The 27,895-nt window shown below is 50.3% G+C and overlaps 1 long non-coding RNA gene across 3 annotated transcripts; it reads right to left on the bottom strand.

The window, feature by feature from the left end:
• Positions 1-4,819: 4,819 nt before the first annotated feature.
• LOC139080987 (uncharacterized) lies at positions 4,820-27,285 on the bottom strand. 3 transcript variants are annotated; one of them, XR_011535903.1, is made up of 3 exons: positions 26,652-27,030; positions 10,750-10,851; positions 4,820-6,239 (listed from the first exon to the last, which is right to left on the bottom strand). It is a non-coding gene; the product is annotated as an uncharacterized lncRNA (long non-coding RNA). The 3 variants fall into 3 exon arrangements; XR_011535902.1 differs by lacking the exon at positions 4,820-6,239 and adding an exon at positions 27,149-27,285 and having other exon boundaries at positions 10,358-10,851; positions 26,652-26,820; XR_011535901.1 differs by lacking the exon at positions 4,820-6,239 and having other exon boundaries at positions 10,358-10,851.
• Between the last annotated feature and the right edge of the window lie 610 nt (positions 27,286-27,895).

Here is a 27,895-nt window from a genome sequence, read left to right as displayed (position 1 = left end):
AATGGATCTCACTGAGACATATTTCTCCCTTAGCAAGAAAAAGCCAGAAATTCTACAGTAAACTGTGGCTTCCACGACCCTGCGAGGAGAGCTGTGTCTCCGACTCGGGGCTGTCCGAACATGGGAGTGGGGATCCTTGAGGACTCTCGGTGCCCTTCTGGAATGACTCGAAGTCCAGTTGGGGAAAAGGAAGTGTGGCCGAAGCTGGGAGATGGAGGCTGGGGGTTTCAGCATGCTTCTGGGGGACCTTGACCAAATCATTGCGAGTGATTGGGTTCTGATTTCTGCGTTCGAAACTGGGGGAGGCTGATCTGGAAAGCACTGATTTCGAAGGCAGTGTTTCTCAAGCTCTAGTGGGCATGCGCATCCCCGGGGGTTGGTTGTAATGCAGATTCTGATTCAGTAAGTCTAGGGTGGAGCCTGGGGGTCTGCATTCCTAACAGCCGGGCAGGTGTTGCTGATGCTGCTGGTCTGAGGACCACCCTGAGTAGCCAGGGTCTAGGCTCTTGGCCAGATCTGATGCTCTAAGGCCATGTCTCTCACCCTCGGCTGCACATTTCAATCACCTGGGGAGCCTTAAAAAATGCCATCGCCCACACGGCATCCCCGACCCGTTAAATCTGATTCTTTGGGGGCGTGACCCAGGTGACAATATTTTTCAAAGTTCCTCAGGTGATTCCAAGGTGCAGCCAAGGTTGACTAGAACTGCTCGAAGTCTCCACATGGCTTCATACATGGAGCCAGCTTTTTGGAGGTTTGTCACCCATGTAGGCTCGCTTGTGACAATCCATTAAATAGAGCAGATGTAATTCACTGACGCCTCCGTGTCAACACGGTGCACTGTGCAACTGTGCCGTAGACTCATAGCCCCCTCCCTGAGCAGCCCCTTTGTCCAGGAGACCAGGGCTCCCGGGGTCCATGGAGTTTTACAGGGCAACGGGCTGACGCACATGGAACTTTTCTCTTTGTAATGCTTCTCTACTGAAGGCCAGATTAGTGATGGCAAACGCAGAGACCTACATGGGCCCAGGTGGGGAGCACAAATCTTAAATCAGAGCTCGAGGTTTGCATATTTAAATATGCACAGGTGTGTTTTCCCTTCCTTAAAGAATTACGCTTTTTGACATTTTTCTTAAAACTCATGGCCATCTTTTCCTTTATTTTCCTTTTTTGATAGAGACACGGGTACCAGAGAAATATTTATCTACTCTGTGAAACTCAACAGGGCAACTAAAGGGTTGGAGTCAGGCTTCTATGGGGCCATAGGTTTGTACAAATACATTATACTTGTACTTTTGCAAATCTACAAAAACGTGTAATCGTGAAAATATATTGGTATCTATACCTGAGGACGTGGGAAGGGATCTGTGCAAGTGAGGGCTCCTGAAGTTTAAGCTTCATTAGCTTCCCGGGAAATCCACTTTTGCACCAGCCAGGGACAAAAGCCAGCACAGGTGAGATCTTTACACAGCACTGGGACCTCAGACCAAAACTGGACAGTAAAAGCAAACCAACACTGACGAAGAGGCTCAACACTGACTCCCACGGGGCTCTTCCCATGGAAGGTGGATCCAAATAATTCCATGGAAAAGATGCGACTGTCTTCTTTTGTGACCTTGAACTGTGACAACAGCCATGAGGAAGACTCAGGGGACCTAGATGCTCACTACTCAAAGTGTGGTCCACAGACCAGCAGCATCGGCGTCACCTGGGAGCTGATTAGATGTGCACAAGCTCAGGTGTCAAGCCAGCTGCCCGGAACCAGAAACTGCTCCGCCATCCGATGGGTGTGCACATTATGGGCCCAGGAATTTCCGCCTCTGACTTCGAGAACATAGTAGAAGGAAAGAAGGGAGGGAGCGATCGGTGAGTTGTTCATTTGTTCATTCCTCCATTCCCTTGCGCATTCATTCAACAAATATTCTTTGAGTGCCCCCTCTAGGCCAGGAACTGTGACCTGTTAGTTCAACGGGATTAGTAAAGAGACCTGCAGCTGGGACTAACCCCGGAGGGGGGCTTTTCCCGCCTTCACAGTTTCCCGCCTTACTGCCCGCCCACGCCCCCCCTCCCCCAGAACACACGTCACACATGCAGCCGATCGCTAGTGCTTGGGACTGCAACTTGCTTGTTGGACTGTAAACAGCTTGATGGCTGTGTGCGTGAATCCCTGAAAGAGCCTTGCCCACTTTGTGGGGTTGGGGCAGTGGGCAGAGGACAGCCCCCAAAGTTTATTAATGCTGGACAAGGACAGCTCTCCTCTTTTGAGAGGGTGGGTCTTTTGAGGGGCGCCGGGAACAGCTGCCCTGTCCCGTCACCCTACGTCTCTCAGCTTCTAGGCAACTCCTCCCTACTGAAGCCCCTGGCTTGAAATGCAGAGGAGTAAGGGCTAAGAGGTGAGGCTCCAGGATCTGATGACTTGGATCCGGGACTGTGGGGACGTCAAGGTCATCCTTCATCCCCTCTTCTGTAACGTGGGCGTGGTAGTGATGCTTCCTGAGGTGTTGCGAGAATGTACAAGAACACAGAGTGTGCAGAAAGCTAGCCCTGCCGTAAACATGAGCTGCTGCCTCCAGGGCTGTATCAGTCACTTACAAGTTAGTATGAATTAGATCTTATCGCGAGGCTTTGATCAGGGTGAGGGGAGAGGGGTGAAGCTACTAGGGAGTGGGACCGAGATAGATGAAAGGGTCAACTTCTCGCCGGCAAGGTTTTGAAAGGGGCTGGTCCAGAGAATGGGGTGTGAGGTGCCCTTTGTGAATGTGAGGAAGAAATAGCCACGCACAGTATTTCAAGGACTAAAAGCTGCACCAGGTCCCCCTGGCAAGGGCCGGCCCCTGGCGCCTTCGCTCTAGCTGATTCTGTGTTTATCCAACGAAACATCAAACTTGTGTCCTCTCATTAACCCTTTGTTTCTTCTTTGTTCCTGCTTTAGAACCCCCACACTCTGATTATTTTTAGAGCTGTGAGAAGTCAGAAGTCACTTGTGTTTACAGAGAGGCCCAGGCGCCTTCAAAGGCGGGCGAGGAGTGTTAACAGCACCCTGCTCTCTCCCCAGGCCCCAGCCCCGCCTTTTCCAACACGTTCTGGGGCGCTTGGCTCAACAGAAGGGAAAACACAAAGGAGAGAAATCTTTTCTTTCTCTTAGATGTTTGCTTTCTCAGTTTCCCCTGTGACCTGCGTGAGTTAAAAAAAAGTGCACGCACGTGTGTGCGCACGCGCGCGCGCGCACACACACACACACACACACACACACACACACACACACACACACGGTTTTCTGTTTTTCCCTGCCAAGAGGGGAGAAACAGGCAGCCGCCTGTGCAAGTCAGAGTTTGTGAAACCTGGGCATTCCTTCCATCCCTCTCTCCCCACCTTCTCCTTTTCCTCCTGCTGGATTGCTCCCCAGTACACCCACCCACAGCCTCCAAATCAGGCCTGGGATGAGTGATGGGTGCCCTCAGAGTTATGGGTGCCTTTCAGCGGACAGTTGCAACCAGATCTGGCTCCCCCATCGGAAGAGTCCCAGTCACAGGCTGCTGGTCTGCAGGACTAAGTTTCTGCTGCGGTGCTGTGGAGGGACGGAGCTTGCCAGTTCTGTATCCCTCACTCCATTCCCCAGGGAGGCTGCTGAGCGAGCCCAGAGAGCACAGAGGCTTTTCCGGAGGTGCTCAACATTAACGTGTCCCTGCTTCTTCTGACTCCCACGGGGCTCTTCCCATGGAACTGAGCTCGGGGTCATCCTCATGGCCCTTGGGAGTGTTGCTCCATGAAGCCACGTGAAGCACGGAGGGGGCGAGGGAATGCAACTGGCCCGAGCAGGGTGTGTGAATTCTCGCTGCGGGCAGTGGAAGGTGGGGTCGCATTTCTCTCCTGGTTTATGTTGAGTCCCCCTAGGCCCCAGTGCCCGGACTCTTCGGTCATTTTTTTTGTTCACAGGAGAAGTATCGCATCGCAGGCTCTGCTTAAATTGGGGCCGTGCTGGGAATACATCTGGGTGGTTGGATGTGACCAGAAGGTTCCATCACTTTACGTACAGTGATGCTTGTGCCAATGCCCTTGCGTATCGATACACAGCTTGCGTGGACTCTGATGCTGCAGCCGCCATGCTGCCGTGTGTTCCCCTCCCCCCACGCATGTGTAATGTGTGCAGGGAAGGCTGCCTCCTCCACATTTGAGGGCCTAGGTCACAGAGATTCCGTCTCTGAAAAGGAATCTAATAAAAGCCTACCTCGTATGCGTGACTCTACTGATCTCTAGAATTTTCCAAGAGCTGACCACGTCCCAGGCACCCTTGTGATTTCCATGTCAGAACCCCTTTAAACTGAACTGTTTTCTGCCACACAGTAGCTTTGTGATCTTGGGAATGTAGCTTAAATCTCTGTGCCTCAGTTTCCTCATTTGTCAAATGAGAGTAAGAAGACCACCCTCTTGGTATTGTGTGTGTGTGGTGGGGGATTCACGTATAATCATAAGATGCTGGCTATAAACACACCCAAACTGTGCCGGACCTAGGGCTGGAGCACAGCAAAGCTTAGCTCTTTCCCCTCTTCTTGATGAGTTAAGAATGGGCCCTTATGGAGTTTATAAAGTGATCTAATTAATTATAACACACCCAAGATGATACGACTCTCAATAGAAAGGAAGCAGTCATCACAGAAGCTAAAAGAACAAGTTGTAAGAATATGTCTTAGTATAAGAACAGTCTTAGTATATCTAGAAAGGTGCTGAAGTCTGTTCAATTCTCTAGGCTATGATTCATGTTTCCAAGGTATATGTGTTAGAAATCTTTTGGTTTTAAGTGACAGAAAGCTCAAACTAACATACACCACAACGGAATTTGTTGGCTCACATAACTGAAAAAAAGTTGAGCAGAAAGGTGGGATTCAGGCAAAGTTTGATCCAGAAGCACAAAGCATGCTACTAAGCACCTTCATCTCTCTTCTCTGAATTATGCCATGTTGGCTCCAACCCCATGTGGCAGCCCCTACTTGCTTCAGGACCTTTATGATAACAGAATGCTACCCAGCACCAGATCGTAAGTATCCTCACATCACACTGCCCAGGGGGCTTCCTCAGAAGTCCCACCAAATTTCTCCTCACATGTCATTGACCTTGCCCCTGGAGGTGGAGGAGAGGTCCACCCCACAAATCACCCTGGCTGAAAATGAGGGAGGAGTCCCCCAAGGGAAAAAATCAGTGTCCTTTTGTTGCAAGGGTAGGGAAAAGCATGCTGGGGTGACAGTCAGAGCTAAATTGTCCCACAGGAATCCCGAGCACATGCCCAAGGCACCAACAAAGCAGAAGGAACAAAGGTGATTGTTAAAAGAAGCAAGTTGTAGGCTGGCCTGGTGGCGTAGTGGTTAAGCTTGCGCACTCCACTTTGGCAACCCGCAGTTCACAGCTTCGCATCCCAGGCATGGACATAGCACTGCTATGTGGTGGCGTCCCACATAAAGTGGAGGAAGATGGACACAGATATTAGCTCAGGACCAGTCTTCCTCAGCAAAAAACAATTTAAAAAAGTAGCAATTTGATTTTTAATATATATTTTTAAAAGCACTGAAGTGATCATAGGGGAAAAAATTGGAACGTTGTCTTCATTGCAATTTCATTGTTTTATGGTTGAGCATTACTTATACTTTGAATAACACATGGGACGGTGCAGGGTGCCATAATCTTTTCAGTGCTTGGAGGTCTCTAAAATCTGAATTCAGCCCTGTGGGCAATCAACAAATCCCAGCTCCTCCAGGTGAAGCTCTGGTTTCCAGTGCAGTGTTCTTCGATGGCAGGATCAGTGGAAAGGGGGAGGGATTAGTAAGGTGGTCTTTGGTTTTATCCATCAGGTTCTTGTGAGTCTGGTTAGTTTAGGTCATCCTACTAAACGAAAAGCGTTGATTTCTGGCCAGCCAAGGTGATCGCAGGCAGAGACAGATCCTGAAAGAGTTCTTACAGCAGCTGTCTCTCTGCTCTCTTCAGCCCCCTGTTGGTGACCACAGGACTCCTACTTAACTCAGTCAAAAAGAGACTCAATAGAAGAAAGTCTGGAAGGAAATACAGCCAACCCGCAGCAATGATTCTCTCTGGGTGATGAGATATGGGTGATTTTCATTCATTCAGTCCCTCATTCTCTTATTCCCAAAATATTTCTTGACAGCCTACGTTGTGCCAGATGCGTTCTAGACACTGAGGGTTGAGTGGAGTATGGAACAGAAAGAAGACCCCAGCTTCATGGAGCTCACCTTCAAGGGGAGGAAAATGGATAACAGACCGATTAAGTAAGTAAAATCTAGTATGGCAGAAGGTGCTAAGTCTAGGGAGAAAAAGAGACCAGGCAAATGGAAGGGATATTGGGGGAGGGGTGGCATCGTGCATTTAAAGAGGTGTCCAGGGAAGGCCTCCCCGAGGAGGGGGCACTCCAACAAAGGCACGATGGAAGATCTGGAGTGGGCCATGCCACTCTCTGTGGGAAGAGCACTCTAGGCAGGGGAGGTGGGCAGTGCAAATGGCCTGAGGAAGGCTGTGCCAGGCACGTTACGGGAACAGCAAGGACATCAATGCGTCTGGGACAGACCTGTGGCGGGGGAGGGGGAGGAATAGATGAGGTCAGAGAGGCCAGGGTGGGTGGGGCCAACTGTATGGGCTGTGCAGGCCACGATGAGGACTTCAGCTTTGGTGTGAGACGGGCAGTAGTGCAGAGTTACAAGCCGGGAGCGCCTAGATCTGGCTTAGGGCTTCGAGAGAACGGGCTAGAGAGAGGCAAGGGCAGCAGTGGGAGCCCCATGAGGAGGCTGTTGTAGAAGCAGATGCCATGCCAGTAGGAGCAGGGTGGCCGCCGTGGGGGTCGTGAGAAGGGGTCAGGTCCTGGCTCTAGTGCCCTCTGTATTCGTGTTTTCCTCTTTTCCCCATTGCCGCCGTGAACATGTAGGGAAAAGACGACTCGAAGCTAGAGGCGGTTATTCCAGTGGGGCGGGGGCGCAGCGGGTTGCTGCAAGTGCCCTTGATGGAGTGAACATGGAGACGGCGCTGTCCCAGAACCCTGGTCCTGGGGTGCGCCGCGCAGCCGTGTTCCCCGCCACAGCCAGGGCCCGCAACTCCCCTGCCTCTCCTAGAGAGAGAGGAGGGCTCCACACCCGGGGCGGACCTCCAGCAACCACAGCCGGCCCTCCTGCTTGCCTCCTGGTGGCAGTGACCCATTCTCCCAAGGGAACGCTGGGAGCAGCTGGGTGTGTGACAGGCTCCTGTGAGCTGGGCGGTCCTAGATGGGAGCCACTAGTCACAGGTGGCTTTTTAAACTGAAATATAAATGAAGGGTAAAGAGAATTAAAAATTTGTTTCCTCAGCCTCACTAGCCACATTTCAAGTGTTCAGTAGGGCATGCGCCCAACATGGTGGACGGCATCGCTCTAGAACATTTCCATTATTGTAGAAAGTTCTGTTGGACAGCACTGAGTTAGCGGATGGCACAGGCTGTTTGACATTCTCTTGCTGACGTTTACAGCAAAATGGCCGCCCAGCAGAAGGAAAGGTTTGCGGGGGCGGGGCGGGGCAGGGCAGGATGCTCTCCTTGCAGCAGGTTCCTTCCTCTGTATCCTTCCTGGACCAACTCGAATGTCACCTCCTCCGTGAATGACTCACTCCAACCCTGGGCTCCTTCCCCACACGCCAGACAAATAATATTCCACACTTGGAATTGCATATAATCGCGTATGTTGCAGTCTGCCCCATGTGGGCGCCAGTCTTCTGATCTTATTCAGCTGGGTGTCCCCAAAGCTTAGCACAAACTTGGCAGACTGGGAACACTCAACTAATGTCTGTGGCATTCTAGGTTATAGTGCCTGCTCTCCCTCCAACTACGTAGCTGTGTGTCTTTGCACAGGTCACTTAACCTTTCTGGGCTCCAGCTGTATCATCATTAAAATGTGGGTGCCTCGTCCTAGTGATCTTATTGGGGCAGGCTGTCAAAACCACGCAGAAGATTGGCAGAAGCTTCTTTGGGTGTGATGCTGGAATAAGAAGAAGTAGGCAGATCCTGGTGGCAGATGTGTTTCTGCCACACACAAGCTGTGTGACCTTGAGCAGCGTACCCAACAGCTCTGAGCCTCTCAATTCTCAACTGTAACCAAGAAATAAGGGGAGTTATTGGGATCACAGTGCTGGGCACAAGGCCTGGCATATCATAGGGGCTAATACCCAATAAAGCCCACCCTAATTGCAAATAGAGCTGCCGCGTCTCTGGAAACCCGGGCTGGCAGTCCAGGACCACCTGGGGCAGCACACGGAGCAGGAGTTCCCTCACAGGGCGCGGCAGGCTGCCTCCACGAGCTGCTCTTCCCAGGGCACCTGGCGATGGTGATGAGCATAATTCATCCCTGCTCGCAGTTAATGGCTGGTGACATTTTGAAGACGGCAGCCTGGCTTCAGCTTTGCTGACAGCAGGGGCATTTCAAAATGCCCGATGGATGTCAGGCTCCACAGAAACACAAACCAGAGTTGCACGCAGCACCTGAGAGCAGACACCAAGTCGAGAGAGGGAGATGCAGAGGACTCAGAGGCCCCCCAAGTGACTGTAAACAGTGGTGGCCGGGGGTGGGGGGCGGTGGTGGTCATCGCTCCTCGCTGCTCGAAAGGCTGGGCCAATTCGCCATGGACAGGAGCGTTTCGTGGGAACTTGCGGATTAAAATTCCACACGCCTGGAATCAATATTCTATGCTCGTGTTATAATTCACTTTGCGAGGGAGAGGGTGCCGCTCTCCGAATTCTTGGGTGAAGTCAACCACAGATCCCAGGGATCAGGAGGATTTCCGAGCTTATAAATCATGCCCAGCAGCGGAGGAGGCTGAGGGAGGGTGGTGGCGAAGGAGGCAGGGGACGCTGGCTGGGAGGAAGGTTCCGAGTGCCACCAGCTATGATGACAACATTTCATGGGAGCCCGACCCGCCACACTGAGCATCAGTGCGGTGTGATTTTGCTGATGGGAACCACACAAAAAGGTGGCCTGGTGTGCTTGGGTTGACCAAACCAGCCCCGAGCAGAAACGACTCAAGTCAGTCGGGCTGTTTTTGTCAGCACCATAAACAGCTGGGACCCCTCCTGACACCGCCATGATCGCCTGCATCTCAACAGAAAAAACGGAGATATTTGCAAAAGATTTTTCCCCTCCGACTTGCTACTGAGTGGATGCCTCTGCTTGTTTTGTTCTGCTGTAGGGAAAGCAATGCAGATGAAAGACCTAGAATGGACCAGGGGCTTCCACAAGGCGCAAAGCCAGTTCGGGCTGACTGCAGCCCAGGGCCCCAGTCTTCCCTCTTGTTCACAGGCCCTCCCAGACACTGTTGTCCCTTGGGGCAAGAAACCCTGGCAGAAGCTTTGGAGCAGGCAGGAGGCCCGTGTCTCTGGTGGGATGGGGCGAGCTGCCCTAGCTGAGCTCCCTCCAGCAGATTTGTGCCTCTCACCTCTAGGGCTGCGACTCCTGCGCCGGCCGAGATTGTAAGCTACATGCCTTCCTTGGTGTCAGCCCGTTCCCTAATGGATACTAGTTGATGTCACAGCATCAGCCCGATGATTGGGCATGATTAGAAGGCGCCGCTTCTGAGGCGGGCCTGGGGATCGTGGCCTGAGCGCAGAATTAGTTCTCGGCCCCCCAGGGAGGGGGCCAAACCCCGCAGGAGAGAAGCCCCCACTCCCGTAAGGAAGCGGAGGTAATAACTAATAACCTTCCCTCTGCCCCGCCTCCCCCTAACCTGCTCGTGAACCGTGCTTGTTTTGTTCAAAGAAGTGCTAGTGTGCCCAGTCTCATTTTAATGAAAAGCAGACCCCGCTCGCCATTGCCCCTCCTTGGGCAACAGAGATAAAAACCTAATGGCATGTCAGATCCTTGATGGCAAACCCGCCAGGAAAACAAAATTATCAGGGTAGAGCGGAGGCAGCGGACCGTATCTGCTTTTGTACCATAAAATAACATAACCCGCTGACCCCCTCATTTGCTGAAGGGGCACCCGGCTGGAAACACCGAGCCCTGTCGCAAGTCGCCGCTCCCGCTGCCTGCTGCAGCTCTGCTCCCAGACAACCTGGCTGGCGCTCTTTTTTCCCTCCCCTCCGGCGTTTCCGTCCTCATTTCAATATCCAAGGCACAAGCTCTCGATGACAACACGTTTATCACCACGCGGATTGTGAGACTCTGACAGGAAAAGGTCCAAAGCAGGTTTCCTGTGTGAGTGAATGCACACGTGCATGCACACGAGTGCACACACACACACACACACACATCCTACTCTACATTGGAAAACAAAATTCCCAAACTATCCACATCAGATAACAAAGTCAAAATGTCCCTTACTTATCAGACCACGGAAGGACTTTCTTGACAATTCCCACAATGACATTTAATGGCATCCAAGAGATGTTTGAAACAACTTAACTGAAGCATTGTGAAAGCCCTTTAAAAACAGTCCTCTTGTCAGATGAGCATAATGATCCCAGAGAACTTTCTCAAGTCATGGGGCTGGCTGCCATGGCTGTTTTTCTCTTCTTTCTTCTCTCCCTCTTTCCCTCCCTCCTTCCACTATTTCACAAGCATTTGTTGAGCCCATCCCATGAGCTAAGGCCCAAGATAAGTTCTGGAGAAACCTTCCCAAGCAAGACAGAAATGATCCGTGCCTGACCATGTGACTAAGTTCCAGCTAATGGGATGTCACCAGAAGTATTATGTGAAGCTTCCGGGAAGTGTTAGCAAAGTGAAGGAAGCATACCATTTCCTCCATCTTCCTTCTTGTGGGTTGGAATGTGGATATGATGGCTGGAGTTCAGGCAGCCATGGAATACCGTGAGGTAGAAGTCATGTCTGGAGGATGCTAGAGGAGCAAGATAGAAAGAGCCTGATATGGTAGAACCACTTTAGAAAATTGGCAATTTCTTGTACAATTAAACATATACCTACACTATACTCAGCAACTTCACTCCTGTTTACGCAAGAGAAATGAAAACCTGTGCCCACGCAAAGATTTGCAGACAAATGTTCACAACAGCTTTTTCTCATAATAGCCCCAAATTGGAAACGATATAAATGCTCATCAACAGGTGATTAAACAAATTGTGGTGTATTCATACAATGGAATACTACTGAGCAACAAAACTCAACAGACTGTTGATACATATGACAACACGGCAGAACCATGCCCTCCATGGGGATTGATGTCAGAATAGTGGTTCCCTGAGAGGCGAAGGTCAACCAGAAGGAGCACGAAGAAACTTTCTAAGATGATGGAAACGTCCTATATCTTGACTGGGTTGTTGATTACACGCTGTACACATCTGTCAAAACTCGTCAAACTCTGTACCTTCATGATCTGTGTATTTCACGCAAATTACAGTGATACAATGATAATGATAATAATAGTAGCCTGGATCCTGTCGGCTTTCTGAAGTCACCCTTTTAGCTTGGAACCTTATTTACATGAGAGAGAAAGAAACTTCAACCAGTCTTCAATGGCATCTTCCGTCACTCATAGCTAACGCTATCCCGGCGGCACTACGTCTTCTCCACGCCAGTCATGGAGCACGCGGCTGACTCTCTCAGCTCCGGGCGGTGAAGTCAGTGAGGGAGCTGGTCCTAGGAGCCAGGCCACAGGTGGGATTTGACAGCGGGGTTAGTCTGAATGCTATGGCTTAGAAGAATCCCTTCCTGGCCCTTCTTCCAGGGTTTCCCCGGCCTGAACCCACAGCCGAGGATCCTCCTGGACACAGCACACTCAGCAGATCTCTGTCCCGCCCCTCACGGCTGGCAGCCGGTTCGGCAAGCAGGATCCCGCGTTGCGGGGCTCACTTTGGTCGGCCTATTGTTCTTGAGTGCTGGCGCTGGGACTATTCTTAGCACATAGCCAATCCCCAGGAGGCTCTGAAGATGCACAAGGCTGAGTAACAGCTGCATCGCAGCTATTACCAATGCTATTATCATCACCATTACCGCGGGGATGCGGCTTTTGTGGTATGCCAATCAGGGGATGTTTGGGGGCCTTTTCCATAACTGGGAGAACCAGTTCAGGGCATGAGTGGGTTTCCTTCCATTCGGAGTGGGACTGACCTCCAGAGAAGCATGTTTCCTTGCACACAGGAGGGGCTGGCATTTCTGGCAGGTCCAATAGGCAGCTGCCTGCATGGAGGGATTTTAGGTTGAGCCTCTTTCCTCGCCTCCTATCCTGCCCAGCTCTGCCACCTCTGCCTCACCAAGCTGTCCCCTCACCAGCAACCACAAATTCTACAATTAGAGGTTCATTCCTTTGACTTTATATTTTCTCTGCCATTAAAATACAAGTCCTCTCGCTATCATTCCTAGAATTGTATTTTCTTTCTTTTCTCATTTTCCCTTTTGAAAGAAGGAAGTGGAACACGCAAAGGCAGCATGAGAGGGCATTTGTGTGAAGGTAAGAGCACGGAGAAAACGGAGGTGGTGGGGGAAGCCAGTAAGGACAAAGCAATGATAAGAAAGATGAATGCTGCTTGTCTTCCCAGGATGTCCTGGGTGTTGGCCCACGTTATGTTCTCAGGGTAGCCCTCTTCCTGGAGTTTATTTCACAAACACTTGGTGCTTACTACATACCAGGTACTGTGGTAAGAGCTGTATGAAGCTTGATTCATTTAATTCTCATAACAACCCCATGAAGTGGGTATGTTAGAGTCTACATTTGATACAGGAGGAAACTGAGTCACGGGGAGATTGGGTAATTTGTTCCAAGTCACGTGGCTGGTTAAGTAGCAGAGCTGGGCACCTTTATGGAACCGTAAAGTCGCAGGTTATTGCTCGCTCCCTCATCGTCGGGCCATCCTAAGGGCCCAGCTCTCTTGCTTTTTCCTTCCAACACTATTCCCTTCAAATAGACGCCTGGAGGAAGACCTGACTATTACAAGCTTTTTTCCACCCTGAGATGTTTTCATTTTAAGGACGCATCTGCATATTTCCAGGATTTCATTTCCCTCCCAAGATATTTTCCCAAAGGAAAAAGATGCCGTGTCTGTTTCCTTTAAAAATGTCTACAAGCGAAACACAAGAACAACAGCGAAATGATGTTGCGCCGTCTTCGTCGCTCAGAGACACTGGAGCTCACGGCACAGCCCTGGAGGCCTCCGAGACGCATTTCCTGCGATTTTAGGGTGAGGATCCCTGCCTTAAATGGAGCGAGAAACCCGAAAATATTGTTCCGATGAACAATAGGAGACACAACCCCGAGAGGTGCAGAGGACAAATATCTGAGTGTTTTTGATGGGAGAAAAGCCACTGTGTAGAGCAGTCTCTCGTGTTTCCTGGGGGCGCTGTGGAAGATGCTCGAAGCTGTCGGCCCCAGCCCTGGCACGTCTACAGACTTGGGCAGTTGGGAGCCTGCCAAGGCGGGGATGGGGGTGAGATTTTCGAGAACAGCACCTGGAGACTTTTTTTTTTTTCCACAGAAACACAAACCACATGTGTAACTAAGGAGAAGCATGCCATTCCGTGGAGAATTTCCTCCTCATACCTGAGCGGAATGGAAATCTTCTGTGAACTTTGTTCCTGCCTCCGTGTCCTTATGCTAATGACTCTGGTATTTCATTGTTTGTGGAGGCCACAGGAAGGGACGGTCCTGCTTTGTTAAGATAAAGGCAAAGAGGACCAGGTCTCCCACTGGCTGGGAGGGGGTGGGACAGAAGCAAAAGGACACAGACTTCTGGAGGGTGCAGAGAAAAGACAGGGTTCTGACTGAAACCAGACCGTGCTCGGGGGCCTGGGGTGTTGTGATGTGCATGGCTTCCTGCCCCATAGGGCACTACAACCTGACTGGGGCTCCCGATCTCTGACCTGAAGGCCTTTCCTTGGGGTCAGGAGGAGGGGTCAGTTCAGGCCGGCGTCCCACTGGAACCTTCCCTGAAACGTTGCTGCCCAGCTGTAGCCACACCAGCTTGACCTGGAGTCTCTCAAAACTTGCTCGCACAGAACCCCGGAACCCTGTAACCCCTACCACTCCTCCATCTGTGGGGCCTCTGCTGCGTGTCACCACTGTCAGAGTTCAGGGCAACTTTACATCCGTTTTTATGGCTGATTCTGCTGCCCAGTCCAGTGCATGAATGCCCAGTGGCTTGGATCTGGCCTGTCCCATGCGAGGGAGCCCTCTTTCTGACTATGGGGTCTCTAGACGGGCTGAACTCCCTGGTGAATTGGCATACATGTGCCCTCAACCTTGTGCTACAACACTGCACACACCATGTCTCACGGGATCACCAGAGCATCCTCCAGGGCAGATAGCGTTCCTCCTGTTAAAACAGCCTGGCTCCCCGGGGCGCAGGGAGGTTAGGTGACTTGACCGTGGTCTACGGCAACCTTTCCTAAAGCGACTTCTGTAGAACACTGCGGCATGGCGGAAAAAATGTTAGAAAACATTACATTCCTTACCTCCCAATTGGAGGTTCAGAGCAGACCTATACGTTAAAGGCTCTGAGAACTCTGACCGTTTTTTTAAAATTAATTGACACCCCTCCCAAACTTCTAACACTTCAACTCTTTTTGGCTTTTTTAAAAAACATCTCAATTTATTCGACCATGGAACCTTTTCCCCATGCAGTGTAGCAGATGAAATTTTTATACAACAATTCACTTCCTTTCTCTAAACCATCATGGAAAGAGTAGACCTCCTTTCCCCATGAATGAAAGGCTTGGCCATGTGACTCGCTTTGGCCAATGGAATGAGGGTGGAGGTGACAGCATGCCAGTTTTAACCCTAGGCTTCTCCATTGGCCTTTGTGCTTTGCCAGTCTCTGTGAGAAGAACATGCCCGGGGGGCTGCTGCCCCTCAAGCCTGGACCCCAGAATGAGACACATGGAGCAGAACAGCCCCAGCCAACCTGCAGATGCATGAGTAAAAAATAGATGCTGACCATTGTATGCCACTGAGTTTCGGGGTTGCTTGTAATCCAGCATCATTGTTAGTGGCAAGAGCTCCCTGATACACTGTTCCTATTTAACATGTAGTAGGATGCTAGCACTCAATGGGTCTTCTTTGGGAAATGTGGAGTCCCAGTCAGTACATGGCCAAGTCAGAGTCATACTCAAGTCTTCTAATTCCAGAGTCTGCTTGCCCCCCTACATCAAGCCACAGAAGAGAAGCAACAGTGCCTCTGGGGTTGGAAGGCTGCCCTGAGATAACGTGCTTCGGGCATTTGACTGCAAGGAGAAATACAGGGGTGCAGCAGTGAGGGTCGCCGAGTCTCCAGGCTGGCACTTTGAGGCAGGTTTGGAGCCCTCGGGCAGGGGCACCAGAGGCAAGCAAGCCACATGTGCCACTGTAGTCCATCCCGGGCCAAGTCCTTGGAGGCACTGGATTGCGGAGGTCATGATCTCAGACTGTGTTAGGACTGCTTTCAAGTTCTTTCCTTTCTTAAACCTGCAGAAGCCACATTATTTCCAAGGTCCTTGTCAGTAGCCTAAATTCATACCAATTTGCTGAGTCGGTACAAAGTGCAGAATGGATGGTACAGAGGGACATTAAACAGCCTACAACCCTTCAGACCACGTCAACAGATCGTCCGTAGCCTCAACTGCGGAAACATTTCCTTAAATCCTTGCACTTTCTCCCCAAAGAGAAGGAATGCCCTTCTATCCTTTAAAACAGATGGAGGCCTGGCATGATGTTCACGCCAACTGGGACAGTGGATTCACCTGAGCTAAGCTCTAAAGAGGGCCAGTTAATCTTCATTCAAGAAATATGTCTTGAGCACCCTTGGGTGGGGTGACGGCGATACACCAGTGGGTGTGCAGAGACGCAGCCTGGAGTGCAGAGAGGCAGCCCAATGACAATCACAACACAATGTGCTGAGGGTGTCCGTGAGGTCTGAGGTGTGTTTTGAATCTCGGCTCAGCCACTTATTAGCTCTGCTGTCTTAACCCAGCTCCTAAACTCTCTAAGCTCCAGTTTCCCCGGCTGTAGCACAGGGAGGCATTTCCAGCCTCAGGGAGGGACAAGCCAGCACGATGCTTGCAGAGGCCTAAGCCTAGAGCCTTCAGTAAATGATTACGACTAGCGAGCCACCGTGTCCTCTCCGCTAGGAGCCAGTCCTCATTCAGGCTTATCTGAGAGATGTTTCTAAGGTCGCTGTAGTGGATGCTGTGATCTGCCACCCAGGTTCCCCTTCAGGACCACAGGACCGACTCCCCCAGCAGCTGAGACAGCCACTGGCAGAAATGCCTCAGCTGTCTGCCCCTGCAGGGAGGGCCCCAGCTGCAGAGAGCTGTCTCTTCCAAGGTTGGCTCCCTTCCCAGGGCAGCCTGCATCCAGTGGCTGACCATTGCGGGGTACATAGGCCCAGGGCCCTCAGCCCAACTTGGGACAACTCTGCAAGGCTCTCTCGGCTCCAAAGCCCCCATTGGGTTGGCTGAGGCCTCTCAGTTGTAGGTGTTGCAGCTTGAGCTCCTCCTCTGCCGGATCCGGCTTCCCTCACTCCCCACCAGCGTTCACTCCAAGAGCTCTCCTCCAGAAACTTCTGGGACGTCCTGTGCCAGCTCCTCTTGGGGTCTGCTCCCTGGGGAGCCCAAACTGCAGAAATCACCCCACTCCTTCCTTCTAGTTCTGTGGTCGCCATATTAGTCAGGATTCTTTGGTTGCAAACAGGCAAAGAGGACAACATGTTGGATCACAGAATCCCAGGGAAGTTGAAAGGTGGGAAAGACAGGGAAAGCGCTGAGCCTTCCTGTCAGAGACTGGAGTCTTCATACCAGGGACTTGAATGCTGCTGAGATGCTTTCTTCCCCTCCAATCTGGGACTCTCGGTGTGCATCTTACTCTCTCTCGTGTGCCCATTCAGAGCTTCTGAATTTTGCATCTTAAATCCTAGGCCACTTGAGAAAGACCTGCTCCTTTCTAGTTTAGAAAACTCCAAGGAAGAATTCCGATTTGGCCCTTCATGGGTCAGATGCCACTCTGGATCAATTAGCAGAGCCCAGTGACCATGTTAAAAAGTAGTCACTCCCATAAGGACCACCACGCTTTGGGGGCCAGGGCAGTTGACAGAGGAAGGGGGGGAAGGAGAGTTTGGCAGATAAAGCAAAAGGTATCCACTTGTAGAGAATGTTGTAGTTTTGGTTGCTCGGCATCTGAATCCCCTTTCTCTGCATCTAGGTAGGAGGCAGAGCCCCCTGTCATTCAAGCAGCTATAAATGCACGGCGCTTACTGTAGCAGACACTATGGTGCCCACGCATAAGCTCTTGGAACTCACGGCTCCTATATGTGCCAACGCAAGCACGTGTGACTCTCCACATAGGGCAAGCTGGACAGACAGGGAAGTTGACATCCCCTGGGAGTTAAGGCCACCCTCAACCAATGACAGATGGGAATTGGTGGCTTAAAACTCCAGTATCCTCACCCCTCAGGTAGGACAACTCCAAGAGGGTCTTTACTGCCTCCCAGAGGTCCCGGAGAAGAATGAGCTCCAGTTGCCCACAGTGGTGATGTACTTGCTCCAAGAGACATCCTTTATCGGCTTCTCCTTTCTCCTTTCTCAATATCTGGCTTCCTTCCTGGTACTTCCTGGGATTACTTCCCAAGTAAACTCTGCCTTCAAATTCTTATCTCAGGATTTTTCCCTGGGGAAACCCAAACAAAATACTGGCCCTTCAAACATTCCTAGTGGTAGGCCACATGCACTTAGGCTCAGCCCGTTAGGTATACTCGCCATAGATCTGGAGCCAGGAAAAGTGAAGAATTCTTTCTCGCAGCAGCCATGGTGGCGGCAACATCCAGTTTTCAGCAGACACCAGTGATCAAAGGAGTGGAGTGTCTGTCATCTGTTGGCAGTACAAGCTGATGTTTTTACTGGCTTCAGTCTGGCTCCCCAGCTGCCCTCTGATCCTACCTGCTTTCCAAGGCTAATTCAGTAGCTTTACCGGCAACTTGGTGAATGAACCATCTAATATCCCTTCAACAATTCCTTTAATGCTCCAATTAAGCCAGACTTTGTTCCAAACACCAAGCCGCTGTCAGCTAACGTGGCTGCCCATATCATTTGCTCATAAGCAGACAATACGATCGCCAGGCTGGTGGGAATGTTTGGCATCACTCTGCATTAGTCTGATTAGTCATACTGGTTTGTAGATTTGTCTCTGTTGAGCTGGGGGAGTGAGCCAATCCATTTTCAGGGGGCTGAAAGCATCCAGTTTCTGAGGCTGCCACGCTGAGGGTCTGACTGTCACTAGCGGTGGACTCATCAAACTGCCATCTCAGACAGGGGTGGGCAGACATCCCTCCTCCGTGTCTCTCGAATCAAGGCTCTTAATATTTGAGAGAGCAGCCCTAAGATTGCCACCTGTCACTGAGTCAGACTCATATGCAAGCTTCCCTTTTCAGAGCAAGACCACAAATGCAGGGAGCTGGGGAAGGCACCAGAAGGAAAGTATTTCTGAGACTACTCTGTGCAGAGAAGAGCAAGGACAGAGAGCTAAATGCACAGCTTGAGCTACCACTCAAACCTCACTGCAGGAAAGAGGGGGAAAAAGGGAAAAGATTTTCTAACTCTTCTTCCTTCTTTCCAGTCTTGATAAAATTAACAATTACTAAGTGCCAGTCTCCTGGGAACACATGCAGGAGAAACATTAGAACAGAACAGAATAGACTAGAAAAGAATAGAGTAGAGGAGCATAGGATAGGGGAGGATGGAATAGAACAGAATAGAGTGGAGTAGCCCAGTGTAGGATAGGATAGAAGAAAATAGAATAGGGTAGAGTAGCGTAGCCTAACACAGGATAGGATAGAAGAGAGTAGAGTAGCCTAGCATAGGATAGGATAGGATAGGATAGGATAGAATAGAATAGAATAGAATAGAATAGAAAGGATAGACTAGAATAGAAAGGATAGGATAGGATAAGATAGGATAGGATAGGATAGGATAGGATGGGACAGAATAGAATAGAATAGAAAGGATAGGATAACATAGGGTAGAGTAGAGTAGAGTAGAGTAGAGTGGAGAGTAGAGTGGCCTAGCATAGGCTAGGCTAGGCTAGAATAGGCTAGAATAGAACAAGGAGACCTCACCACAAGCGAAGAAAACCATCTTGCTTAGTGGTTCCTGCATCAGCTTGCCCTTTCTCTCATGAAGCAAATGCCCTGCAGCTTTACCTCCAGCAAAGAGGGTGAAAATAAGCCAAAAGGAAGTTCCCCTGTGGCCTGGGAGCGACCTCGGGGGGTGAGCCAGAAAGGCCCTGGTCGCGGAAGCTCCATTTACACGCCGACACACTCCTCTCTTGTTAATATTTGCATTGAACAAGCCATTTTCTGTGCTGACATTTTGCATCTAGTTAAATGCCAGCAAATCCAGAGAGAGGCGGCTTTGACCTGTCGTTCTGCCCTTTCGGTCAAGCGTCAGACGCTGTGGTACTTTCATTCTAATTTCTGATCTTCTACATTTTGGATTCTTTCACCTCAGATTTTTTTTAAACTGGAAAAAATGCTTCAGACTTAATATTATCGCTGCTGAATATTTAATTGAGAAATGTTGTTAAAAAGGCATTTGGCTTAAATGATCTAAGTGTATGCATAGATATTTCTTTTCTGTCGGTAAAGTGGCTTTGAATGATTTTTGTTATTATGAGGGAATTACATAAAAATTTGCCTTCAAATGTTAAATGTAGTATATTTTTTAGAGCTCATGGCTTTGCTGAACGTGACGGGGAAAGTGCTGCTGAGTATTACTTTAAAGAGTCTAGGCAGGGGGCGCATAGTGATGGGGTTTACGGGCTCTGAAGGAAAACAGAGTCCAAATGTCGCGCTCTCCGTGCCCTGCATCTCTGAGGTGAGGAAAATGAGGCACAGAGAGGTTTGGGCCCCTTTTGCCTCTCCAGCCTGCTCTGTGACTGTGAGGTGGGGATGAGGGCTGCACGCATTCCACATTGGTCCACGCTTTGTCTCCCAGTGTCACCCCAAGAGCCCCACTCATGGCTCTGAGACCACACCCTCTGGCCATAAACTGAGGGCCCAAGCTAGACCCTTCTCAGCACTTTGGGATCAGGCCCCGAAGGGGTTTAGTTGATCTCCTGAGTCAGACGCCAGCTCTGAGAAGTGACGAACAGCTGGTTTTATTCAGAAGGAGGGCCTGTCAGGCAGAAGTGTGGACAGAGGCCCATGGCCTGGCGGGCTAGGAGGTCCTGACCCCAGCTCCTAACCTCCCAGCTCTTGGCTGCCCTTTGTCCTGAGACCTGCCTGGGCTGTGTGCCCTGGGGCCTCTGAACGAGCCCAGCTTCCTTACCTGAAGAGCCCTTACTTTAGCTAGCTCTGGAGGCTTCAGTTTTCTGAAATCAAGCAATCTTTGGTTAAACTAGTGGTCCTCCAAATTCTGGAAGAATTGGGGACCAAATTGCTCTAAAGCCGGTCCTATTTTTCTCAGCAAATTCCATTCTAAAAGAAGAGAGATATCGTCATTAGAAGAAGAAAAGGATTGGCAATAAACTGAGTTGTGTGTATTTTGGTTCATGAAACATTAGAATTATGGTCAGGCCATAGAGTTCAGGGTTTTGAAATCCCTGAACAATGTGGAAATTGCTCTTTAAATCTTTTTTTTCTTTTCTTGGTTCTGAAGAATTTCTCCCATGCTTACATCCTCCCAGCTCCATCGTCATAAGTTCTCTAGCTTGGCTTCCTATGCTATTCATTTAGTCATTCAACAAACCTTAAGTGCCTACTGCTCACCTGGTATTTTATCACGCACTGTGAATTCAGACAGTAATAGGAAGATCTCTTCCCCTCAGCTATTGGGTGAGATAGACAGGAAGTGGATGAGTATAGCAGAATAGAAGGGCTCTGGCTGAGGTGGTCACAAGGTGGTCCAGGAGCCCAGAGAAGCCTGGGGGAAGGCGGATCTCTCATGCCTCCAAGAAGTGAAGGTTGAGCTGGGACTTGATGGCAGAGCATGTCAGTTCAGGTCCTCAGGGAAGCAGACACCAAGATGGAATTAGACACTTGTGAAGGACCAAGGCGGAGGGAGCGGGAACAGGCAGGGAGAGCCTTTAGACCGGGATGCAGGGCTGGCCCCCGAGAAAGGAGAGGGAAGGAAGGGGGATGGCATAGGAAGAGCCACAGAAGCAGCACAGCTCTGAGGAAATCTCAGCCAGGCCAATGCGGAGCCCCAGAGCAAAGACTGCCCCTGAGAGAAGTCCCGTGTCAGGCAGAATGGCCCGGCTCTGGTGCCACCACCGTGCTCAGTCATGGATGGGAACAGCCTGGGAAGAGTGTGGCCTTGGTAGCTGCAGATCCTGAAGGGGCAGCAGCTGGGGGCTGTCAACAAACAGCACTCCTCCCAGAACATTCTTCACGGGAAGGAAGCCTGGGTGGTGCCCTCCCATGGCTGTCACATTAAATGGAGTTTACTGTGGCGGAGAAGGTGGGGAAAGTCATTTCCAGCAGGGCGGACAGCATGAGCAGACGCCTGATGGCAAGAGTGAGCATATCAAGCCAGGGAGACGACAAGTAGTTAAGTACCATGCCTGTGGGCCGGAGGGAAGTGACATCTTGGTCCCCAATAAGGGGAATGACGAAAAGATTAAAAGAAGAAGAATGGCATGATCAGATCTCCTTGTCTGGGAGTTTAAAGTGTCAATTAAAGTTGGACTGCAAGATCTACACTTTAAGCCCCAAAATGTTGTATGTCTTTATTGGGGCCAAAGGCTAATACTTATTGAGTGCTCACTATATACTAAGTGCCTAGCATTTCATATGGTAACTGGCTGGATCCCACAATAGCTATCACAGATTGAGCAGCCAATACGTACCAGGAACTATGAAGCACGTTCCTATAGCAACTCCTTTTAACCCTCACAACAATCCTATAGGAAAGGTCCTCATTCACAATCATGGAAATGGAGGCACAGAGAGGTGAAGTAACTTGCCCAAAGGCACACAGCTGAGAAGCAGCAGAGCCCAGATTTGAACCCGGACACTCTGTCCCCAAGCCTGCACTCTCAACCACCATACTCAACTTCATGTGAGTGAAAAATTGCCTCATGAACATCTCCCTCCTGAGCCTGTAAACCTTTGTAAGCTGACTGTCTAGAAATGTGAGAATTATGTGTGTGTGCGTGCGCGCGTGCGCGTGTGTGTCTGTATGGAGGGGAGTTCATCTGGAGGGAGGCACCTGGTGTTTTTCCTGCTCTTCCCATGTTCCACTTCCCGCCACATACCCTGCCACCAGCACAAGTCAGGGTCTTTAGGAGAAGTGCTGTCATCTGTACAATGAGAGCCTGCCAGAAGGGGCACCTGGCAACTCTCCTCAGAGATGTGATCCTGAGCTGCAGAGGGTTCTGGACTGCCCGCACCTGTGCCCTGGAATTCCTGGGAGAGCCTGACCTGGCCGTGGGAGGCTGGAGACATAAGAGAGCAGAGACCAGCGCCTGCTTTCTGCCTGAAGAATCTGGAAGGAGGAAGGGTGGCTGGAATCAGCCATGATGGCAGATGAGGGAGACACAGGAAGGGGCAGCCAGATCGCACTCCCAGGACTTGGAGTGGTCAGAGGGAGTGGGCTGCCCGGGCCTGAGGGAGCCCTGCAGGAGGTAAGCTGCCTGCTGAAGGAGGGGCCTCAGCTGGGAGGGCTCGTGGGGGGAACCAGGATGGGCAGGAATTGAGAGGGTGCCATGTGAGCTCAGCTAGAGGGTGAGGTCGTCAGGGACGGTGCAGTGCTGAGGGCCTTGCGGAACCTCCCAAGCGCCCATAAATATGCCCCACGAGAGCACATGATTTGGGTCCCTCCTTGGAGAGAGCCCAAGGATGGGATTATGGGAGGGCTAGTCAGGTATGAAAGGTGCTCTTTTCTCCCATCTCTCCTCCCAGACTCCAATGCGTTAGGAGAGGAAAGAAGGCAGACCTAGAAATAGCCAAAGAAAGGGGCTGGAGGCGTGTGAGATGGTGGTACGGTGCAGGCACAGACTGTCCTCCTTGTTCCCACGGCAGGTCCCCAAACCTGAGGCCAGGCTGGAGTGGATCAGATTGGGCAATTCAATCCCCAAAGGTTACTGGAAGGTATGGGAGCTGGTAAAGATGTCCAAGGATAGAGAGTGGAGCAGATGGTTACAGGGTTAAAGGCAGGTGTTGGAGAAAATTCTGTTTCCCATTATGACCCTATCCACGTCAGTCCATGTAATAGGCTAGTTTTACATACATCTACCAGCCAGCTGCACACACGCTGAGTCCTTTGAGGAAGAAGATATTAGCATCCTCATTTCATAAATGAGGACACAGAAGCTCAAATAATTTAGGGTCCTTGTCCCGCATCATTAAATTCAAATCATTTCCTTCTTGGTCAACTTCAAAATTTTAGGATTCTTTATGTCATAAAATAGGAAATGCCCAGAAGTAGGTGTCACTGTGAAGTCTAGGAAGCTCTGAGCAGGTGTGAGAGTGGGCACCATGGGCAAACACCTGGCTGCGGGGTCCCACTGTGGTGGGGGCTGTAGGTTGGGGGACAGTCTCACATGCTTCCCTGATGACCCAACCTCAGGCAGTGACGGGCATGTGGACACATGAAATGACTTCACTTCTGGGTTTTATGGGGCCAGACGCCAGAGGGCATTGAGTTGTGGGCGAGGCATGGGAGCAAGGGCACTGTGCGGAATTTCCAGCATCCCACCCTTCAGTAGGCTCTCGGCAGAGCAGCCTTTGCCTTCCCTCTTTCCCTTTAGGCTCCTTTGTGATCTTCTGTGATGCACGAGTGCACATGTGTACACACACATACACATATGCACACACAGGCTCACACACTCCTTGTGCCTACATGTACAATCACGAATACACACACACGTGCATGCAAGCAAATGCAGACCCCCCCACACTCACATGCACGTGGACACGTGTGCACAGACACACATGCCCACACACAAATGCCTATCCATGCACATGCACACACACCCACATGCAAGCTGGTTCTCGCAGGAGTCGGGAAATCAATTTCACTACTTCACAGGTACATCTCCTCTATGAGTCGAAGTAGCATCCTGAGCTCAAAAGGGGGAATATTTTCCTCCCTGAGATAGCTGAGTAGTTTCCCCTGAGGAAATGATTTGGAAAAATGTTTCCTTCAAAAATCGGAACATTCTTGAAGGGAAATTTTCTGCCAAAACATTTGCTTTTTTGACATGGAGACAAGTGAACCAGGCCCTACTCCCCACCTTGGCTCTTCTACCTCATAGTGCCCGATGGGTGCTGCTGTAGGGTACCAGGCCCCCGGAGGATGGACGCTCCTCCATCCAGGGACTCCCAGGACTACGCTGTGAGCCAGCGTGGGAGGTTGTCCTGCAGAGAAAGACCACCAGCTCCCTCTCAAAGGAACTCCTCCTCCTCAAAGAAATCCAGGAGGGACATTCTGAAGACTGCTGTCTGTGTTAAAGGAGTAGAGAGTTCGAACACGCTCATTTGCAGTATATGAACCAGGGCCAAGTGCTGCCAGGGAGAACCGCGAACGAGGGGCTAACAGGGTCGGACCCAAGCTCCGGGGAAGAGAGAGAGAGAAGAAAACAGATTTCTGCAATCAATCAAATGAGGGCTGGAAATGGTGGATGGAACAGAAGAATCCCGAGCCAAGCATGGGAAGGTGACAGGCCTCTCTCAGGCCAAGGGGGCTGGACTCTGTAGCCAAGTGTTGAACACCAAATGTGGCCAGGACAGAGTTGTCAGTCCAAAGAAACCACTTGTCAGTTGTCTCATAGTTTGCTGCACTTTGAACAACCAGTTGGAGTGGTTGTTCCGGAGTAGCTGCCTCTCCTGGCCTGGAACGTAAACACAGCCACAAAGGCCCAGGGCTGCGCTGGCAAGGGGCCTCTCCCGGGGGAGAGCAGACCACCCACCTCATTTGGGGGACCGCTTTAGGCTTGGCCAGGAGGGCTTTTGATCTGTCTCTTATACCAAAGATAGTGTTTTGAGGTCCCAAATGTTTATTTTGTTGGTTGGCGTGTAAAAGACAAACAGCAGGAGAGGAAAAAACTGTTTTAACTCAAGTAATAGCATAAGACTAAAAATGAAATCAATTCAGCGTTATTAACAAGAATTGATCGCCTTTCCCCATCCTCCCGCTAACTATTGAAAGCAAGAGAAAGAGAAGGAGGGAGGGAGAGGAGAGGGGGAAATGGGGAAGATGGAGGGAAGAGAGGGAAGAGGAGAGAGAGGGAAGGGTCCAAGAACAATCAACACAGATCCTCTTTGGAGTGTATTAAAAACACATAGGAAGTTTTCTATGCCCATTAAAAATGTCTTTTCCCATTTGTGTTGGATATGCGGCCCTCTTGGTCTAGTGTTGTATTCTCCCACTTTTGATAAAGATATGGTACCAAGATAAATGTTTTTCTAACTAAAACAAAAATAAAAGCAAAAAAAAAAAAAAAACAACCCAAACAGTGTAGCCATATAGATAAATGGGTATTGATATCCAATCTTAGTATTGGGGGCAACAGGAATGGGTGGGGACTGTGGCTAACTGGTGCACATCAGCCCCGTCTAAAGAGGGCAGCTGCCATTCAGCTCAGATCTACTTTTTAAAGAGATGCTGGAAATTCAGAGTCTTATGTGAAATCTCCAACCTTTAAAATATTGGATGAATTTTTTAAACTCATTTCAGGCTACACTCATCTTGGGCATTTCCGGTTTGTTATCTATGCCCTAAAAGGACAACTGAAAGAGAAGCAGTAAAATGTGCCATTTGTTCCTCCCTCCAAATCCTCCAGCTTCCCCTCCAGATGCTGGCATTAGTAGCAGAGAAAGACTGGTGTTTTAGACTTCAGTACAATCAGGACCTTTAAGCCACAGAAAATGAGCAGAGTTGTTGTTTTTTAACATTGTAGCACGTTTAAAATATGTCCCCCAAATTCTTTGACATCCTCCCCTTGAGACTTGGAGTCCAGGTCCTCTCCTCTTGAGTCTGCGTGGGCTCTGTGACTGTTTTAACCAATCAATTACGGAGAAAGTGCTACTATGTAACTTCTAGGCTCGGTTATCAAAGGTCGCCCAGCTTCTGCCCAATTCCTTTGGAATACTACTTCTTGGATGCTTGTTCTTGGAAGGTTCAGCTTCTTGCGCTCCCTCTTAGGACACTCTTGGAACTCAATCGCCACACTGAGAGAAGCCCAAGCCACATGGAGAGGCCACATGTAGGCATTCAGGCGGACAGTCCCAGCTGAGCTCCCATCAACCACCAGCCTCGTGCCTGCACCATCTTGGCGATCCAGCCTAGTTGAGCCTCTGGAAGATTCCAGCCCCAGCCACTATCTGGCTGCGATGGCTTGAGAGACCCCAGGCGAGAACCATCCAGATGAGTTCAGTCAACTACCAGAACCCAAGAGACAATAATAATTGTTGTTTTAAGCCACCAAGTCTTAGAGTGACAGTAGCTGGAACAAGCATCCACTCGGTAAAAGCATGAAGGGCTAAAATGGGATTCCCCTAGCACTGCGGACTCACTTATTGCCCAGCCCGTTGGTATTTGTTGTTGTTGTGGCCTCAGTTTTCATGGAGCTGGAGCAAGCAGGGAGGCACTCGGCGGGAGACCTAAGCTTCAGCGAGCTGGGAGTGCTGCCAAGCCGACTGTGGAAGCCCCGGCTCAGAGCAGCCTCCACGTGAGGCAATTAGAATGTGAAATTTAACCTTTAAGAAAAGAGCCCGACTTTACCTTTGCATCTTGGAGACTTGGGATGCAGAAGACCTGTCAAATCCCCTCCTGTACCCGGCCCTGATCACATTTCTGTCTTCTGTTTGGACACAGGACTCAGACTTGTGTACACATGGAGAACAGGGTCTGGCGCCAAGAACACAGAGCAGCTTGCACTGGCGTTTCTCCTCTTAGAAAAAAAAATGACAGTGAGAAGAAAAAGAAAGGTTGGAAAGAAGAAAGGACGGAAGAGAGAGAAGCAAAGTGGAAGGAGGGGGAGGAAGAGACAGAGGGAAGGAAGGAAAAGGGAGGGAGGGAAGGAAGGATGGAAGAAAGAAGGCAGAAGGGGAAGGAAGGAGGGAGGAAAGGAGAGAGGAGGAGCGAAGGAAGGAAGAGAGGAGTGAAGGAAGGAAGAAGGGGAGGGAAAGAGAGAGGGCAAAAGAAGAAAGGGGAGGGGAAGGGAGGGGAGGGGAAGAGAAGGACGGGAATAAGGAAGGAACGGAGGGAGGGAGACTAACCGGCAAGGTAGTGCTGCCTTTTTATTTCCTGCTTTACTGAGTGAGGCATGCCCTTCATCAGAAGCAGATGTACCGAATCACGTCAAAGTCTACCTAGGCAGGAAGCATCAGTTTAATTTACCCAGGTCACGGCAAATATGTTGTCATTCAGCATGTGGAACTGTTTGAACTTACAAGGAGTAACCCAGCAACAGCCATCACCCCACGTGTCCCATGTGCTCTGATGATACCAACACAACTGGAATGGAGGCTCATAATTTCACAAGGTGACAAAAAATTGGATTCTGATGTTTCCCCTCCACCTGCGAATATGCAGGGGGGAGGCCAGCTGGATACACGAATTCCTTGGGCCCGTGGGCACTGCACGGAGACTCTGCTCCACCGGGGCCAGGCCCCTGCCCTCCTCTCAACCAAGGCCGGCAGCCAAGGCTGGGCTATGCCAACAGCCCCACTGAGGGCTATTGTCGGTGAGTGCGCACCCCCTACATTGCTTATCAGATTTACTGTGACAGGGGCTGGTAGCAAAGCAAGATGCTCGGAAGAGCTCATCAATTCAGACCCCACTATTCAGAAATTTGGATTTATTTTTTTTTGTCATGGAGAACCAGAACTGATGTTAATCTTGGCACTATCCTTGGAAAAAAATCATTCATGACAATACAACAATAATGTATAACATTTACTGAGTTCCGACTCTGAACAAGAATCTGTCTGCAGTGTTTTACATGGATGTCTCATTTAATCTTC

Source organism: Equus przewalskii, chromosome X, assembly GCF_037783145.1.
Source record: "Equus przewalskii isolate Varuska chromosome X, EquPr2, whole genome shotgun sequence".
Classification (NCBI taxonomy): Eukaryota; Metazoa; Chordata; class Mammalia; order Perissodactyla; family Equidae; genus Equus; species Equus przewalskii.
The sequence above is the reverse complement of the archived record's forward strand: the minus strand, read 5'-3'. Positions and strand labels throughout refer to the sequence as shown.